Source organism: Cricetulus griseus (genome assembly GCF_003668045.3).
Source record: "Cricetulus griseus strain 17A/GY chromosome 1 unlocalized genomic scaffold, alternate assembly CriGri-PICRH-1.0 chr1_1, whole genome shotgun sequence".
In the NCBI taxonomy this organism is placed as follows: domain Eukaryota; kingdom Metazoa; phylum Chordata; class Mammalia; order Rodentia; family Cricetidae; genus Cricetulus; species Cricetulus griseus.
Window position 1 is genome coordinate 27563254 of NW_023276807.1, and position 14114 is coordinate 27577367.

Sequence of the window (14114 nt, forward strand, 5' to 3'; positions counted from 1 at the left end):
ACTTAACCTCCCTTAGAAACTTGTACAGTATTGTCTGGCACTATGGAAGCTACACTGCAGGAAGGAGTTTTCAGGTTGATCCAACTCAAATTATGGGAGCCTATATCCTAAGAATGAAGTGTCTTCAACAATACTACATCACATTCAACCTCTGAGAGACAATGAAGAGACACACCAACAGTCTTTATATCCTTGGGAGTCATCAGGATTAACCTGAAGAAACAATCATTCAAAAGATTTTCCATGCCTGGCACTGGGGTCTTTGTTAGTCTGTGGTTCTTTGGGGGAGCATTGTTAGCCCAAGAGGCTGAACTTCGTTTAACACACACACACACACACACACACACACACACACACACACACTGTGTATGTGTGTATACATACAATTATATAAGCTTACACATATATAAATTGTGTATCATTCTAAATATAAAATATGATACCATGATGCTGTTATTTGTTCCTTGTCATTCTGTCTCCTCCTGTATTGACTAACTACCTGCCTGGTTTTTGTATCCTACTTCTTATCTCCTGTATCCTGCTGTTCCCGTCTCAAGCCCAAGCCCTTGTGCTGACCCATGCAATTTCAGTACTTGGAAAACTGAAGTAGTGTGGGTCTATTAACAGCACCAGCCAGCCTCAAATTGTGGGGTTTTAAATAAGACAGGAATGATGTATGTGGGTATCGCACAAAACACTGAACCTCCAGAGAAAGAAATTTGAGAAACATTTGCAGGCAACAAGCAACTAAGATAGCATTCTGGATCTAATTCTGAAGAAAAAAAAAGATTACATGTGGGACATTTGACGAAATGCAAATGAAATATATAATCCTTTATGCTCTGATCTTCGATTCTTGTTCTGAACAGACATACCAAGCTAAAGTGAAATCATCTAACCAAATAAGCTGACAGTGAAAGAGAAGAACTTAGAATTGTGATGTAATAGGTTGGCAAATTCCTTGTAAATCTAAGAATACTCTAGAAAAAAAATGATATTTTGAAATGAACCAAAACTAAGAATACTTTTCTTAGTTCAATAAAAACATTTCACTTTGTCTACAAAATATCTTAAACTTCTCTCTCAGATTTTTTTTCATAGCTTCAGTTCCTGAATTGGATGATTTTACTCTGTTATATTTCTCATAGACATTTCACATTATGAAAATAAACTGTCAAATGGGAGTCATGTGTATCAAGTATCCAGATTCTATAATAATTTCAAGAATAAATAATTCTTTCAACAAATATTTGTAGGTGTGAAGTGTTAAGGCAAGCAATATTCTTCTAAATGCTCATGAATCTGGAAAAACAAAACGTGAAATCCCTATCATCAAAAATATGAGAAGCACTGAAAAGTAAGGTAAAATTGCAGTCAATATGAAAGACTTATGAAATATAGGAATATCTAGTAATACAGTTATAATGGAATTAACAAAATGTGACCAAAATGCTAGACAAAACAAGTGGAAGTGAACACTTTGAGTCTCCTCTCTCCATCTCTTGCTTTAGAAAAGGGAAAGAGGAAATCTCTAGGAGCTAACACAAAATAGTCGGTAATGGACACAAGAGAATTCTGGGAAATTACTCAGACTTCTGTCACATGTCACTCACTCTCTTACATATATTGATGAGCAAGAAGCAGAACCCAAGAGAAACTCTGCAATCAAAGCAGTCAGCAGGAAACAGCAGCCAATGCAGCACAACCATGTGTGGCCTCAAAACTCTCTATTTCTGCCCTCTACCCAACGAAAAAGGAGACACTGAGAACCACGGAAGCACAGGCTGATCAGAACTCAAAGTCTGTGAAACAAGTGATTCTACCAAAGACTGTGAGGGGTGAAAGCAAGTTCCATGGTAAGATAACAGTATTTACAAAGTTAGGATTACAGTGGCCAGTGATACATCAGAGCCCAAGTCTTTGAAATATATGGGGAAATTGGGGGACTGCTGAGAAATCTTGAACAATGAAACTGTTCAGGTAAGGAGGAATATAGAACACACCATGCTGGTGGCTACAAAACTCAATTTTCATGCATTTCTTCATCTGCCCATGACAGAAGAGTGAGGTCACCTTTTGCCTTAAGCAAGTGTCACAGGGGGCAGAGGCATTACTTGCAGTTCACTATTTACTAGTTCACTAAGTACAAGAATAAAAGACAGCATTCAGGAAAGTACAGGCAATGAGTGTGTGAAGATCCCAGGTAATCCAGAATGATTTCTAGACCAGACAGTTACTGGTGTCTATGAAGGAAGAGTGATGAAAAAGATATTACAGATGTCTGTGGGGACATTTTGACTCAAATTTTAGTCATATATGACAAAAGAAATAAGGAAGTGATTAGAAAGAAATCATTACAGAGTATATAGGAGTATTTGAAGAGAGAAAAGGAGGAAATGATATATGAAAAAAAGCAAAATGTACTGGATGTTTGCTGATAATGGCTCTCCACTGTCGTTAAGCCCGATAACAATTTGAAGCAATTTGTATATTTTTTAAAAAGTTGGAGAATTTATAATTTTGAGGATTTTCTACACTATATACAAATATAGTGTAAACGAAATTAGAGCCCACACGTTTAATTTACAAGATAAACCATCTATATGAGGTCCAGAAGGAAGGTTAGTGCATTCCACACTAAGCCGTCTTTAGCAGGATCTAAAGGATGCCGGACTTGGTGACTCACTGAGAAGGAAGATTGTGTGCAATGAGTAGAGTATGCTTAAAACTTGATGAAAATATGAAACAACCCATCTAACCAGGAGGGACCAAGTGAACTTAAATTGACTAGATATTCTTACTGAAGAAAAAGTGCAAATTGACTCAAGAATAAGAAAAAATTGGCACAATTTCATTTGTTCTTCACCAAAGTGCCACTTTTAAGGTGTGGTATATTTGTGTCTGCACAATAACAATGCTGGAACCCTGACTCCTGACCAGTAAGGATGAAAGCTATAAACACAGAATAGCAAAATAAGAAATGATACACAGTGAAACAAACTTTCAAAAGTTTGTGATTAGATCTGTTCTTTTCCACATTTCCCTTGTGAAGACAGTAATAGAAATGTTCAGGAAGAGACTAGGATTTCTCTCCCCTTTTGCAAGTACACATCAAATCACGTTCTTTTCTTTTCTTTTTTTTTTTTTTTTTTGAAGGCCACTGACTTTTTGTAAGGATGGTGACTATTTTCGCTAAAAAAAAAAAAAAAAAAAAAAAAAAAGAGCCAAAGGACATCCAACAGATCGTGAATGGAGTGGGAGAGGCCAGGAATCCATTCGGAAAAGTTAACTGTTGCCATGGGAACTACAGGGTGAGGAGGGGCAAGGCATGCAAGGGCAAGAATTCTAAAAAGGTTCAAATGCCAAGGGGAGAGAACTCCCAAAAGACATAGAAGGTGAGTGTGACAACACTAATCTTTCCCTTCACGGAGGACAGGGAGGAGCCCCACCTGGCTTCAGACTCTGGAGACTCAATTCTGTGGCTGGGGGGCTGAGGAGTCCTCAGAGTACATTATAAGAAGGCATCACACCATTCTCCAAGGCACCCAAAACAGACCCGGGACTGCTTGGCATTGGCACCACACGTGTCCTTCAGCCATTCTCGGAAGAGTACTTCATCTTTCTTTAGCACCAGAAACTGGCCAAGGACCACATAAGTCTTGTCAAAGCCCCTTTCCCCCAGCTTTTTGCCAGCACTTCACCAATCCCGGCCAGGTTCCCCAATAGCTTTTCCCCCATGGGCTCTGCCAGGAAATCACCGTGCTATTGGGAGGTTGTCATCTTAATCAGGTTTAACCAGCTGCTCCGGATCTGGTAAAGGCTCCTCGCACCACCCCACCACTCCCACCGATACCTCAAGCTACTAGCTCAAATTAAGTTCTTTAGTTTACATATCGTCCCTATTGGGGGGAATCTGAGCACACTGAAACTACAGAACAAAGTGCCAATATGGTTTTATACAGATTCTGAGGTGTCCCCATGATGTGTCACTGTTAGTGATAACTCCGTTATCTGTAAGATGTTTTATACAAAAGGTAGCATCCTATTGTTGAGTATCTAACAGGACCTTAGTTCTGCATCTTATAAAGAATGGTTTTAATTCAGATTTGGGTGCATCAAGTTGTGCCTGTTAGAGTAAACTACATACAGTGCAGATAGCTATACCACAAGGGGGGGGGGGGGGGGGGGGAGATTCCGAAGGTTTCTCTGATGCCAGTAGAACTTAAGAGTCATTGAATTAGCTAGGGAAGGTCAACTCCGAAGAAACCCTCCCTCTCCTTCATGTTAGAAACAATCTCAGAGACTGTCTTAAGAGTTTTGATTAGTGAGCTAAGTGTTCCTGACTAAATTCTAACATGATTTCTGCATGAGAGAACTTTTCTTAGTGCAAGCATTTTTTAATATCACGCCAGGTTCTCATAGCGTTATTAGATTAACTCAAAAGCTTTTTCAAAACTTATTAAGAACAACTTCCTGGAATTCCTACTGGTATGCAAACCACTCTGAGGCTCTAAGAACTCACATTTCTTCTGGAAAATTTATAGTTCCCCTGATTCCAAGTAACACATCTTGTACCTGTGGAAAATGTTGATTCATGTCTTACAAATAGTATTCATAGAATCTCAGGAAAATGGAGCTTAGTAGAGAGGAAGGTAGAGCTCTGGGAAAAAGAGATGATTGCCAAAGCAATGGAGGAAGAAATGAATGCATGGATCATATTGATCTACTAACATCATGATGTAGACTGGTTACTTACTGTCTTATCCTCTATATCTAATATATTAACAGGTGACATCATTGAAGTACTGTATCTAAAATTAAAATAAATCAAGATCACAGTATGTCTTTAAAAATAAAGGTGGCAGATAAAATAAATAGGATTTTTAACTTAGAGTTATTTATTAACATTGTGAATTCCTAACTAGAATAAGTGGATTGGAATTCAGATTACCAAGTTAACCTTCTTTCTCTGTCTTAGTAGAAAGGATCCTGTAAAGACATTGACTAATCTTTAGTAACATAAGGTGTTTGGGTAAGCCAACAGCTGTTAAAAAAACACATAAATTATGTAATGACATAACATCATCTTCACCTGTAGCTTTACCAAAAATTGGAATTAGTTTAATTTTTTACCATTTAAGAATATACAGGCTCTTTAATCCCAGCACTAGGGAGGCAGAAACAGGCAGATCTCTGTGAGTTTGAGGCCAGCCTGGTCTCCAGAGCAAGTGCCAGGATAGGCTCGAAAGCTACACAGAGAAACCCTGTCTTGGATATATATATATATATATATATATATATATATATATATATATATATATATATGCTCTCCTCTTCTCTGTGGAGATCCTGAGCAGACACGATGTAGACACCAATGGATTAAGAGGCCTGGACCTTTTGTTCAGTAAGATAAGACCACGTAGAAATACTTAGATTCATAGAAATGGGTTTATAATTGAGACAGACCTAGCCAATAAGAAACCATAACCAACGGCCAACAGTTTCATAATTAATATAGCATTTGTGTGTTCATTTGTGGCCGAGGCAGGTCTGGGACCCGGCTGGTGGGAAAGAGCACATGCTACAGGGGCCTCTCTGAGATACTGTGAGTAAAATCAGCTTTCTGGCTGCACCAAGTCTACAGTGACTCTATTTTGTTAGGTGACAACTCTGCACTGATTTATTCTGAGTATCAATGTCAAAAAATATATAAGGCACAAATTAATAATTGATCTCAATAATGACACCTGAAAATATATCAAATTATAGAAGAAGTCCCACCTAAAGCAATAGGCCTATTGAATGATCACAGGATGAATGCCAAGTAACAGGAACTCTATCACAGGGAAGGACCCTGTCCTCTGCTCCAGGACTCTAGATCCAGTACAGTTTCTCCGACCACAGACATCAGCTCTCTTCTAACAGCCTGCGCTCTGAATCCTCGCCACTAAGTCTTCAGTTCTCTACCTCCAACTTGAAGAGAACCTTTCATATCTTCATCCTCTTCAACCATTTCCTGACATTCAGTAACCTGTACATGTGTATACCATTGTGTGAAATGTTCGTGTGTAACCTAACTGCCCAGTGATATTAGTGGTTAAGATTGAGATAAAAGCATCATGGTTGCCCATGGCCAGCTCGAAAGGATAATCAGGTGTACTCATCATATTGTAGCCAAAGAAACCAACAAAGGCTGTGAAGTGATTGGCAACTGATTGAAAAATAAAAGGAGCTTGGGATAAGGATAACCTTTATTAGAAAAACACCAGCCAAACGCAAGCCAGAGCTTTCCAGGGGCAGCAAGGCAGGGATGCCAGAGAGAAGGGGCTCCCATGTGCCTTGCAGCCCCTTAAAACCCTATTAAGATTTTAACCTCACCTTGACCACGCCCTGACAGGCGTGGTCAGGCACACCTATGGCCAGCTTCTAGCAGGCATGGCTTACACTGTCCCCTACAATTCCCCTTTTAGTCTAAAAGCAGATTAAAACTTAAGTGTAAAGTATCCAAAATTAACAATCATAAAGGTGAAATACAAGAAGATACAATAATCTGTTATGACATATTCTAACTATGTCTACATCAGGTAAATCCTAAAGTCATCTGAAAAGAGGTGTCCAAGCCTGAATGCCTCCTTCCAATCCCAACTATAAACAATAGTAAGTTATCCCTAACTAGGCTTACACTACCCTAATAGACAATAATGGGGAATGGGGACTTAGCATCCTCCAAGTTACTTCCTGCTGAAATGGGACGACGGTAGCCTCATGGGGTCCTGTGGGAAGAAAATGTTAGTATGGTGAAAGTCTTTAATGGATTATATACAATGCATGTTAGATGGGATTTGCTTGATTGAAGATCTAGGTTGAAATCATCAACTTGACTGAGTCAGTATCTGAAGTTCTGGTCAGAGTATCAGTTGAAACGGAGTAAGTTGTATCCAGTGCAGTCTAGGAGGTATGGCCCAATTTCCTTCCAGAGGGTCCAGAGATTGCTGTCTTGTGGGTCTTCATTGGCTGTGTGGGACTCAAACATAAGTGTTAGCAGAGAAATGTTTGCTTGTATATGTATGCATGCTGGAAAAGGCAATTATAGAAAAATAATGATTATGAGACAGTGTACACCTTGAAGGAAAGTGCCAAGAAAGACAGACAGTCCCCAAATTCTTCTCTCATTCTGTATTACATCAATTGGTTTCCTGATACAATACAGAAACTCTAAAGTTTAATTAAACAACATGCTTGGATTTTAGAGGAGGAAAGCCAAAACCAACTCTAAATCTAGCATTGATTTACTTGAATAAGGACTAGAAAAATAGAGAAATAGTTATTTGAGAGACAGCTGTAAAGTTTACCCTATGGCGCATTCCTTTTGTTTGATGGTTGTAGCTACCTTCTCTTTTTAAGCATTTACCCATGTAGTGTTCTTAGAATTCTGGAGATGGGTTTTCCTGTGAAGATAGAAGCAAAACACTTCTGTTTCCTTTGGGAGGTTTCTATTTAGTTTATGAGATATACCTCAGTGAATACCTGTCACTTGTCCTTGTTGAGAGGCTTGTCTTTTTCAACTTGAATCTTGATCAACTTTGATGGTATCCACAGTTTTTCTTCTCCTGTGGAAACAAATGAAAAACCCCTACCCCAATGTAACACATGTCCAGGCTTCCATGGATAGTACTGAGGTTAGTACATCTTTGAACATTGAGTTCAGCAGTTTTTTCCGTAGTCCAGTGTCTTTCTGCAGCTGTTTGTCCTTTTTCATTGGCATTAAGAAAGTTTAGTGTCAATAAAGCATTATGCAATCTATGTTTGGGGGGTTTTGTCTTCCCAGCCTCTCTATAGAGCATCTCCTTAAGTGTTCTATTAGATCTCTCAACCACTGCTTGTCCTGTAGGATTGTGTGGTATACCAGTTTGGTGCCCATCAGAAATCCACAACCCATTCTGGCTTATTTCGAGCCAGCTGGGCAAAGCTCAGAAGCTGTGTGACCTATTAGGGCTGTAAGACACTACTGCATGCCAGGTGCCCATGCTGCAACCAATTGCAGGAATTCGACCCGCCTATGTACGGAGATCCTACACTCTTGCTCCTTGACTCGAGGCTACCAAAGTTCCATCGAAAGCAGTGAGTTAAACCTTCTTGGCCTACCGCCTCCCCCACCGCCTGTTGTGCAGTCCCCGCCCTCCACCCAGACAGAGGACAGGAGAGTTTTAAATTTCCCACAGGCTTTTATTTAAATTTCTCCGAGGTTTTTACTGCTCTAGGCAGCAAATACCACAGCCGCTTCCAGCTGTGCGCTCTCATTTAGTGTGCCCACCAGCGGCCCTAAGCTTTGAGCAACACAGGTTTGTCCGATTTTTGTCCTGCCTCACCAAACTGAGAAAGTTTTCCTTTCTGTGTGGGCTGCCGCAGTTTCTGTGGCCTACAGCCCCTGGCAGAAAGACCTCGTATCAGTGTCCTCCACCGAGACCGGCCAATGCTGTGTCCCTGTCCAGAGCTAACATTCCCAGGTTCAGATCCCGAAGCTGAGTGCCTGCTCAGCAGTGAGACCATGTCCAGCTCCATTTGCCAAGCTTGGTCTCCGCCCAGCTAGCTCAGTTGGTAGAGCATGAAACTCTTAATCTCAGGGTCGTGGGTGCCCCACGTTGAGTGCCAAATATTGATTGAGAAATAAAAGGAGCTTGGGATAAGGATAACCTTTATTAGAAAAACACCAGCCAAACGCAAGCCAGAGCATGCCAGGGACAGCAAGGCAGGGAGGCCAGAGAGAAGGGGCTCCCATGTGCCTTGCAGCCCCTTAAAACCCTATTAGGAGTCATCCTGACCTCACCTTGACCACACCCTGACAGGCGTGGTCAGGCACACCTGTAGCCAGCTTCTAGCAGGCATGGCTTACACTGTCCCCCTACAACTGGCTATCGTGGAGACATGATATTCTGCTTGTCTGACAACGTGCACAGAACCTGGGTTCACCACACCCCTCCTCACTCTACACTCTCTGCCACCCACCCTCTCTGCACACAAGCCCTAAACCAGCTATCTCCATGACTCTCTGCCTATACCGCCCAGGCTGCAAAGATGTGGGTGCCCAGGTGACCCAAAATGCCCAACACTGAGCGCTCAGTGAGGGACAAGACGAGCACTCTTCCTGCTGACCCAGCTCCACCCAGCGAAATATGAATTGTGAAATATGAATTAAGAGTTATGAATTATGAAATGTGAACCATGAATTATGGAATGTGAATTAGGAGTCATGAAATATGAATTATGAGTTATGAAATATGAATTACAAATTATAAATTGTGAGATATGAATTATGAATTATGAATTATGGGTTGTGTGATATTGTGAAATATGAATTATGAGATATAAATTGGGGTTTGAACTATAAATTATGAAACATCAATTATAAGTTATGAAATATGAATTATGAGTTGTGAAAAATGAGTTCTGAGCTATGAATCATGAATCATGAATTATGAACTATGAAATGTGAATCATCAATTGCAAAGTATGAATTATGAAATATTAATATAGAATATGAATATGAGTTATGAATTATGCAATGTGAATTGTGAAATATGAAGTATGGATTATGATAAACGAATTAATTATGAGTTATGGATTATGAATTATGAATATGAACCATGAATTTTGGAATATGAATTATGAGTTATGAAATATGAATTGTGACATGAATTTGGGGTTAAAATTATGAAATATGAATTATGAATTGAGATATGAATTATGAATCATGATCTATGAATTATGAATTACAGATTACAAATTATTGGATATGAATTATGATATGGAATTATGAATTATGAAATATTAATTGTAAGGTGTGAAATATGAATTATGAAATATGAAATGATTACAAAATGAGTTATGATTATAAATTATGAGTTATGAATTGTGAAAAATGACTTATGGAATATGAATTGTGAATTTGTGAGATGAATAAGTTATGGATTATGAATTACAAAATATTAATTGTGAATTACAAATTATGAAATATTAATTATGAATCATGAATATTGTGAATTATGAATAGTGAAATTTGGATTACAAATTATGAATTATGAAATACTGATTATGAAATCTGAATTGTGAATTATGAAATTTGAATTATGAAAAGTGAATCATGAAATATGAATTATAAAATATGAACCATGAAATATGAATTTTGAGTATTTGTCTCAAATTTGGAGGGAATCTTTTCTAATTAAGGAGAGTATCTTCTTGACTTCACTTCAAGTTTACTGTGAAAGGCAATCAATTTTGAAAATTTAGTTATAACTTATATAAATAGTACCTCCTAATGAGTACAGAGAAGACCAGAAGAACAAGGCCTCTAAAACACCTGAACAAAGCTCATATGACCTCAAGGAGACTGAACTATCAAGCACAGGGTGGACACAGGTCTGCACTAGGTTCTCTCTGTCTATATATACACAACAGCTTTCAGTAAGCACTTTTACAGGACTCTGAATGTATAAGCAAATGGGTCTCTGGTTCTTTTTCCTTCCCTTGGGGTCTCCTATTATTTTCTTGGCCGGTCCTGTCCAACTTCAGTGTAATGGTTTTCATCTTACCTTACATTTTGTTCAGTTTTGTTGTTAGCTCTTAGAAGCCCGTTGTTTTCTACTGAGAGACAGAAAGGGAGTAAACTGGATAGAAGAGGAAATGGGGAAGAACTGGGAGAAGTAGAGGGAGGGGAAATTGTATTCTGATTATATTGTGTGGGAAATTCTGATTATATTGTATGGTTAATAAAAGGCAGAAGTAAAGTACCTTCTGATTCAGATGCAATCACATTATCTTTAATTTCAATTCTCATAATACTTAAGACATTATATTTCCTTTATCTCTAAGAGTAATTTATAAATTCTAATAAATCCATTATCCAAAACTATTTTATACTAATATTCTTTTTTATCAAAAACACATATCTACTTATCTTTTCCATCTGATGTTTTTTGTAAATGAAAGTAATTACATTTGGGCCAACAAGATAGTTGATAAAGATGCTTCCAACCAAGCCTTGGTTCATGCTTTAGGAACCACATGTGGAAGGAGACTGACTGACTTTCTTAGGTTTTCTATTGCTGTGAAGAGACTCCATGACCATAGAAACTCATCTAAGGAAACATTTAATTGGGGCAGGCTTACAGCTCATTATTGTCACAGGGTGAAGCATGGTGTTAGTCATGGTGTTCGAGATGAGAGTTCTACATCTGGACTAACAGGAAGAAATTATAACACTGAGCCTGGCATGAGAATCTGAGACCTCAAATCCCGCCCCAAGTGAAACACTTCCTTCAAAAAACACCCACTCCAAGGCCACACCTCCTAACAGTGTCACTCCCTATGGGCCCATGGGGACCTTTTTCATTCAAAACACCATGGAGAGTATGGATATCCAAGTTGTCCTCTGACATCCTCATGTATAGTATGACACACTGTCATCAGGATACACACACACACACACACACACACACACAAATACTATTACAAATAAAGCTTGGTAGATTACATTGCATCACAGAAGATAGTTACTATGTCAACTGCAAAAGAGAATGAATATATTGAATTAAGATTATTTCAAAGTTCCAAGATTTCTCTGAATGTGTTTAAAAAGAACTTCTTTACCTAATTATATTTATATATGTATATATTTATACAGAGAGAGCAAAGTGGGAGATTTTTCTCAGCATGGTACACAGGGACCAGGAGACAAGAAAGAGGTATGGTTGAAGGTGTTTTGAAAGCCAAAGAAGAATCTTTGATGTATGAAATTTAAACACAAATTAGTTATTTTAGAATGTAACATATAGGTTATGACCCCTTGACAGGTGCTGTTGTATCGTACTCTGGTTCTTTGGAATACCAGTAAATGCTCTTAACTTATGAGCCTATTGTTGAGCCATCTAGATATCATTTTTAAACAACTAAAGTAGTTGTACCTTTGTCTATGTTAGCAAAAACAGATGACTATCTTAAGAGACTATAGTTGACATAACACGGGACTACATTTTAGGTATACATCAGTGTGTTGAATTTTGACCAAAGAATTTAAAAATCCTATAATTCTAGTCAATATAGTTATACACATTTCTGTTTAGGTTCATAACCATTTTTCAACCTAGTGTGACTTACTAATTGTATTCTTATCTTTATCATTTTGGGGGACATTCTATTTTAAGAAAAATCTGGTTAATAATCTAATCTTTTTAAGTCTTTCCTTTTCCTTTAACCATTTTAACAAAAGTGTATCTTCATACATTTCAACCATTCTCTCTGTTCTGCTTTCTGAATCCCTTTCCCTTTTTTAATATCATGAGATATAAGAGCATAATCACAGATCTTTATAAGCATACTAAAAGAGAAAAACAAATAGCCATGAAGTTCTTTACCCATTAGCCATACAATTACAGTTTTATCTAGGAAGGAATCAGCTCCCCTAAAACATTTCTAGACAACAAAGAGGAGATTCTCCATATCATCATAAGCAGGGACAGATGGATTTATCAGAACATGCCTCATGAAACTACTTCCAGGAATGGAACCTATTCTCACAATCAGAACTGTGAAATAAGTCAGAAAGCAATAGCCACAAGATGAAACCTGAAAGACAAAGCCAAATACATGGGTGCCTTATATCTGAGGTCACTTAAGCTACAGAACACAGTAAGTATATTAGATTAGAAACCACATAGACCACAACCTAGGTAGACAAATCAGAATAGGTCAGTAATGTAGACAATGGATGGGTTGGACAGGTCATCACCTACTTAATAAAGAACAGGGCAATACTTTTTAACTACATGACAGATACTTTTATTAAACTCAGGATTGAAACCAGGGAACTCAGAAACTCAATTTGTTCTGTGAAGTTGAAATTGCTGGAACTTGGATATGGAAAGTCCCTAAATGTAATTACTAAGCAGCACCTTGTAAGATTTCTTGTCCTGCCATGATACAAACCTGGTACATGAGCTAGCTTGTTGGAGCCCATTCCCTATGGTAGGATGCCATGCTCAGCCTTAATGCATGGGAGAGGGACTTGGACTGCCTCAACCTATTGTGTCAGACTCTGTTGATTCCTCATGGGACCCTTACCCATGAGGAGGAGTGGACTAGTGGTGAGCTATCGGAGAGGTGAGGGGGAGTGGGAGGAGGGGTGGGAGGGAGAACTATGGTTGAAATGTAAAAAAAAAATCAAAACATTTTAAAAATGAAAAAAGCAAAGATTTGTTGTCCTGGAACACAGGGTGTTCCAATCTCAAGCAGCCTTCAGAATGAAGTACATATGTGTATACATGTGATGCAAGAATACAGACTATGAAGTTCCCCTAACAAAGCAAATACAGAGAAGGATATGAGAGTTTAGGGGGCTTCAAAAGATTCCAGAACAACTGGTAGTGATGTTTCCCGCTTAGCATAGTCTACCTTATGCTTGCAACATACCTGTCCCTGTTTGGTATATATAAAGTCTTTACCAAATTAAAGGACAAGTCATCCTGTCTACCTGACTCCCACTGAATCATGGAAGAAGCTTGGAGACATTTCTAAATACAATCTGTGAGGGCTAATCTTGATTGTCAACTTGACTGCATCTGGAATCAGCTAAAACCCAAACATCTGGATGCAACTGTGAAGAATTTTTCTTGATTTGATCATTTGAGATAAGAAGACTCATCCTGACTGCATCATTGGAGTTCAGAAGACCTACAGTAAATTGGGCCTCGCCTTCTGGTAGCAGCCCACATAAAAGGTCATGGAATAAGGCTTTTCACCACTTGCCCTCACTCTTGTGCTGGAGCATTCATCTGGAAATGATGCTGGGGAGCTCCTTTACTGCTATTAGAACCTATTTCTTAGATATTCCAATGTAGACTGAAAAGCAGCTGAGACACCTAGCCTTGTGGACTGAACTACCACCAGATTTTTGGAATTTCTGCCAGGAGACAGCCGTTGTTGGATTAACTAGACTACAACCTATAAAGCAATATAATAAACCTCCTTTTACTAAATATAGATCCATTCTATCAGTTCCTCTAGAGAACCCTGACTTTCCATGAAGTAAAATTAAAACTGATAATTTTGTGAGTACA

The 14114-nt window shown here is 38.5% G+C and overlaps 1 pseudogene; it reads right to left on the bottom strand.

Moving 5' to 3' along the window:
• Nucleotides 1–3511: 3511 nt before the first annotated feature.
• Nucleotides 3512–3780, bottom strand: LOC100763811 (annotated as a pseudogene).
• Nucleotides 3781–14114: the final 10334 nt, after the last annotated feature.